Raw genomic sequence first — 6,539 nt, 5'->3', positions numbered from 1 at the left:
AACTGAACCAGTTGTGAGTTGATTATAATGGTGGTCTTTTCCCTAAGTTCCCTAAGAGCAAGAGAAGAGTTTGTCAACTATGCTGGACCAATTATTGTGGGCAAAAATTAGGTATGAGCTGTGATATAGCATTTTTTATATACTTTAAGAAACCTGCAATGGCAAAACAAAACATATTAAAGAAATTCTTGATAAAGAAACTTCAGTTTGAGGAACAAAGCCCTAGTTTGAGTCTAACATGCTGGAAAAAGTGAGTCTAAATCCTCACCAACTATAGAAGCATCACAGAATTAATGTGAATCTTCCAAAAATGGCATTTAATTCAGCTTCACCACCCGATCTGTCAGGGTTTGATGAACAAGCCACAGTTTTTCCTCATGCTCTTATACTAAATTTAACTTTCTGTAATACAGCATTGTTAATGATGCAACATTTTGTAAAATGTGAAGGAAATTTTTCAACAGAAAGCAAACTACATTCATGAAAGATGATTCAGGATTCAGAGATTGGAAACATCTCAGTCAAATCTGGTGTTAACACCAGGTTAGTAAAAACCATATAAATGCACAACCATGATTGATTTATATAGCAGACAAATGCATTACAATAAAGGAAAAGGGACAATTTTAAATCATCCAGATAGATAGATAGATAGATCTTTATTGTCATTGTCACTTTTACAAAGGAACAACGAAATTGAAGGTGCAATCAACTCAGTGTGAGGAATAAGAGTTAAAAAGACAAAAAGACAGAATATAATAACAAACCGAATAGTAATAAATATACAAATTGCACTTGTTGCCTTACGGTATATATTGCACATTTTAAGAATAATATGGAGCAGTTTTATTTTGAGTTCAGGGCCATGATTGCTTTCGGATAAAAGCTGTTTTTAAGGCGGTTTGTCCTAGTTTTCATAGCTCTGTATCTCTTGCCCAATGGCAAAAGCTGGAAGAGGCAATGACCGGGATGTGATGAGTCCTGTGAAATGTCTATTGCTTTTTTGCGGCTTCGGGAGGTGTAGATTTGTTCCAGAGTGGGGAGGGTATAACCAATTGTTCTCTCCGCTATCCTGACGACCCTGTGGAGAGCTTTCTTTTCTGAGGAAGTGCAGCTGCCGTACCACACACACAGCCCGTATGTGAGCACACTCTCAATGGAACAATGATAAAAAGCAAGGAGCAGATTTTTTGGGAGGTGGTTCTTTCTGAGAATTCTCAGAAAATACAGTCTCTGCTGCGCCTTCTTTAGCAGCTCCTTGGTGTTGGCACTCCAGGTCAGGTCATCCTCCAGCTCCATACCCAGAAACCTGAACACCGGGACCCTCTCCACACATGCCCCGCCAATGATGAGTGGCTGGATGTCAGTTTTGTTTTTCCTAAAGTCAATAACAAGCTCCTTTGTTTTTTTGTTGTTGAGGAGCAGGTTATTGACTGTGCACCACTCTGACAGTCGCTCCACCTCGTCCCTGTATGCTAGCTCATCCTCCTTGCCCGAGATGAGTCCGACCACCGTCGTGTCATCCGCAAACTTTATAATCTTGTTGCTATGGTGAGTGGGGACACAGTCATATGTGTAGAGGGTGTAGAGGAGCGGGCTCAGCACACAACCCTGCGGCGTCCCGGTGTTGAGGCTGAGAGCAGTGGATGTGTGGAGACCCAGCCTGACCCTCTGGGAGCGACCCGACAGGAAGTCCAGTATCCAACTGCAGGTGAGTGATGGAAGTCCCAGATCTGCCAGTTTGGACACCAGTCGTTGTGGGAGGATGGTGTTAAACGCCGAGCTGAAGTCTACAAAGAGCAGTCTGGCGTAACTCCCCTGCTGCTCCAGGTGGGTCAGGGCAGCATGAAGGGCTGTGGCCACAGCATCCTCCGTGGATCTCTTTGCTTTGTAAGCAAACTGAAATGGGTCCAGGTCTGCTGGCAGGCAGGCGATGATATGACTCCGCACCAGTTTCTCAAAGCACTTCATGATGACAGATGTGAGTGCCACTGGGCAGAAATCATTCAGACTGTTCATGTTGGATTTTTTCGGCAGCGGAACAATGATTGAGGACTTGAGGCAGGATGGGACAGTGGCCTGGGACAGGGACTGGTTGAAAATCCTGGTGAAGATTCCGGCCAGTTGATCTGCACAGTCTTTCAGCACCCGTCCAGCCACACCGTCGGGTCCTGCAGCCTTCCTCGGGTTCACTTTCCTCATCACCCGCCTCACCTCACACTCTTCCACTGTGAGTAAATTGCTGTTGTGAACAGGCTGTTGTGATGGAGCTACTGTTGGTGTCACCTCAAAGCGGGCAAAGAAGATGTTCAGCTCCTCTGCCAGAGAAGCGTCTCCCTCAGCAGCCAAGGAGTTGCTGGATTTGTAGCCGGTGATGTGCAAAACAAAAATCAAAACAGAGGAATTACAAATGCATATTTTGTGAAAGAAATTGTGAGCATATTAAAATTGTTCTTGACAAAAGCATGTTCTTTAATTATCAATTTTGCCTTTGGCAATACTGGTAACTAATTAAATAATTTAGTAAGGCTCCTACTTTATTTTCCTTACCTTTCTCTGTTGTAGGAGGGGTCATGGGTCTTTAGACTTATATCAAGTAACTGGGGCACACTTGTTTTAAGGAACAGTATAATACAAATTAATGATAAACACAAGGATAATAGAAGTATGGATAAATTGATATATATATTAACATATAAGACTGGATGCAGACAGACTAGGCAGACAAACATATAACATAGGCTGGATGTTTACTGGTTATTTAGAGTTCTGCTTTATCTTGGCACAGATAAATAGTTTTACAATACAAAGTCTTTATGGATTTGTTGCTTTGTTGTTGCTCCAGGTTCAAGTATAAGATTTTTCATGTGTTGGAATGCACTCTTTCTCTTTGCTGCATCATCCTTGTCAGTGCTGTGCTATTGCTTCCTCGGCTTGCTTTCTGTAGTCTTTTGCCACTTCATAGGGAAAAGGTGTTAGTCTTTCTAGTTCCGTTCTTGAATTGTTGGCTGCTCATAAGCAGACAGGGCTCAGTGCTTAGCATAGCACACTGGATCTCAGCTCTCAGGCTCACAAAATGAAGAGTTTGATGGCTTTGGCTCTTCAAGGAACTGGTTCATAGCTTTATTGTTCAAAGATCAGGATTCAGTTGTTTTCAGTCATTTTGGAGTGGCCCTCTCCCAGAGAGAATCCCATAGAGGGTGTCTTACAAGAATTCCCAGGGAGTTCAGTGAGTGTCCAGTGAATATCCCAGAAAGATCTTCTTCAGGAGGATGAAGAGAGTTTGAAAGGAAGTTTGAGCCTTCACCTGATTAGATTAAAGTCGCTTCCAGATATAAAATCAGTGTCTCCTAATAGGTGGGTTCTTCTGTCCATCATGGTTGTCATCCCTTGAATTATAGGTCTTTGTCCTTACTTGAGTCCATATCGTGCCTTCTGGCTCAAGAGGTCTGAAGAGAGGACTCTTTCTTACATCTTTCTTATCAGATGAAGTTTAGGCAGATCCTGTTACAAGCTGGAGTTCAGTTACTTTGGAATACAAGAGGGGGCTCTGTGCAGCCGGATGCCTACATCCCTGTTAAATCTGCTTTCTGGTGTGCCACTAATGCATAGCAGAATGGGCAACGCCCACTTTGTCCTACAAAGTACAAAAGCTAACTGAAGAGCTAAGGGGAAAGAATGAGATTGGCAAATGAAACAGTAGTGTCTCTTGTGACTGGAAGCTTCCAGCAAAACTTTGTTCTTCTTTTGTTTCAAGCACACTTGAAAAATCTGTCACCATCCAAAGCAATAATGATTTGAGACAACTATGGAATAAAATTTTAGGTAGAAAAATAATGGAGCTGAATTACTGTTTTCACAATGATACTTATGACATTACACATGCTGCTGTATGCTGGCGCATGCTGCCATCCTAGTTCAGCCTAGTTCAAAATTTGCATGTGCATGAAACAGAATTCTCAGTATTCTTTCAGCAGCTGAAATGAAAGATTAGTGCAGGATATTATATCTCATCCCTTATTGGGATACTGGATAGTTGTTCTAAAGACGTATTTCTTGTATGAATTAATTTCATTCTCCTAATGACCTCTTGTAGTGTTGATACACTGTTCTCCACTAAAGATAGAGTATAAACATGGCTAAGATCCACAGTGCTTACTGTTTGTCAAAATCATTTGTCACTTGTTTCCATTGAACGTGAATCACTTGATTATCCATCCATCCATTATCCAACCTGCTATATCCTAACTACAGGGTAACAGGGGTCTGCTGGAGCCAATCCCAGCCAACACAGGGCGCATGGCAGGAAATAAACCCCGGGCAGGGCACCAGCCCACAGCAGAGCACACACACACACCAAGCACACACTAGGGACAATTTAGAATCACCAATGCACCTAACCTGCATGTCTTTGGACTGTGGGAGGAAACCGGAGTACACACAGACACAGGGAGGACATGCAAACTCCATGCAGGGAGTACCCGGGAAGTGAACCCAGGTCTACTAACTGCAAGGCAGCAGCGCTACCCACTGCACCACCATGCCACCCATCACTTGATTATAATGAGGTTAATTCAATATACAATAGTAAGCTCTGACTCATCATGTTCACTGTCAGGTGCTCTTTAATGATCTTTGATCTTCAGCTTTTGTTGTTCAGCATTGTGCTATTGGTCCAGTTCTGAATTTTAAAAATAGACCTACCTCCACATTTAGTTTGGACCACTGATAGGTTTCACACAGCTGTTTTGTATTTGTGTGTGTGTGTGTTTTTCCTTTCATTTGGTGATATATTGTTATAGTGGTTTGATTTCTAGGAGTATAATTAAACCACTGGTAGGCTCAGTTCTACAAATGTGTGTCTGTTTCTTTTGCTATAGTGAATGATGTATGCTACAATTGTGCAGTTCTTGTAATCTGTTTCTATTATTTCATAGAAGTTGTTGTAGTGTGATAATTAGCCCGAGACTGTCAAAATATGTACATACTTAATATATGTATCCTTTGCTTTTAATTTCCCCAGTATAATATGTTAAGAAATTCTTAAAGCTAACCTAATTTATTCACTATCATTAAGTTTATTTTCAAAGCTAACCTAATTTATTCAATATTACTAAGTTTTTATCAGCTTATTTATACTATTTCATAAGCTTTAAATCACTCTTTTTATAATTTGATTTTAATTACAGTTCTACAGGAGTGGTTAACTTTAGTAGGCTTTAGAATTATGGTTTGTCCATCAATTTGTTTCCAAGCCTTCCCAATTTGCAATTTCTGGTGTTGATGTCAATGACCACTGATTCTGTTTATAAGACAGCTATAATTAGTTATGCAGAGATAGTTTTTATTCACATTACACTTAGACATCAACACTACATGTCAACTACAGATTATAAATTACTGAATATTAACAATACTTACTCTTTGGTGTCATGCGTATCACAGGCAGAAAACCTGTGAAGTACCATTTCTTTTTGGGAACTAAACCCCTGATTACTTGTGTTTCTGATTATGGAGATGTCAATGATAGAATGTAGCTTCCATTCCTAAAGGCTTACATGACTTTAGCATTTGAAATACACCTGTAAGCGTCAGTTTCAAATATGTGCACTTCAAAAGCACAACACAATGTCATTACTTGATTATGAAATGTCCCATCTGTACCTGGAGGAAAACATATATGACACTGTGGCAATAATGAGTGTTATCTGTACAATGACTGAGTTTGAAGTAAATAAATTCTTTTAAATGGTTCCTGTTCTTGTGTGTGCTTTACATATATTACACTATGGATACTATATTGTACATAATCCATCCAGTTTGTAAAACAGTAACTCATGATAGCATGAGCATATTTTAAATTTAGAAAAAATATATACTGTATATTTTCTTCAGTTTATTTACTTTACAGGGAACTAGCATACAGACATAAGGATAACAAAGGATGTGTATGTAAAAGTAATTAAGATCAGTATCTATGAATAAAAAAATATTGTTGATATATGACAAGATGGTCCACAAGCAGTCCAAAGCACTCCTCATTTTTGGGCCTTTTTGAACAATCATCTGGATCCAAAACACCCTCTATTTTAGACCTTTCTGAACAATATTTTTGTAGGAAATTACATTATTATAAAGAGTATCTAGCAGAAATGATCAGAAGAACTTGAAGTTGTGAATGTTGCATCAACCAACCCCAGGAGTTCACCCCCTAATGCGTATGAGGGGTCAAAGTTACTCCTTTTCACAAAACTTAAGAAAAAAGGAGATATACAGTATAATATAGGCATGTAGAGTGTTATTTTAGGCTATTTCAAGGTTGCTGATCATGAATCAGCAACCTTTGATTCTCAGCAATGGTCCTAATAATATTAATAATATTTTATTATTTACATTTAAAAGCACTTTTCTCACTACTCAAAGCACTTTGCATAATGCGTATGGAGCCACTTCAACCCTCACTAATGTGCAGCATCCACCTGAATAATGCCATAAGAGCCATTTTTGCACTAGTACACTCACCTCACATTAGCTATAAG

The sequence above is a fragment of the Erpetoichthys calabaricus genome, chromosome 9 (assembly GCF_900747795.2).
Source record: "Erpetoichthys calabaricus chromosome 9, fErpCal1.3, whole genome shotgun sequence".
Classification (NCBI taxonomy): Eukaryota; Metazoa; Chordata; class Cladistia; order Polypteriformes; family Polypteridae; genus Erpetoichthys; species Erpetoichthys calabaricus.
Note: the sequence above shows the minus strand (reverse complement) of the source record.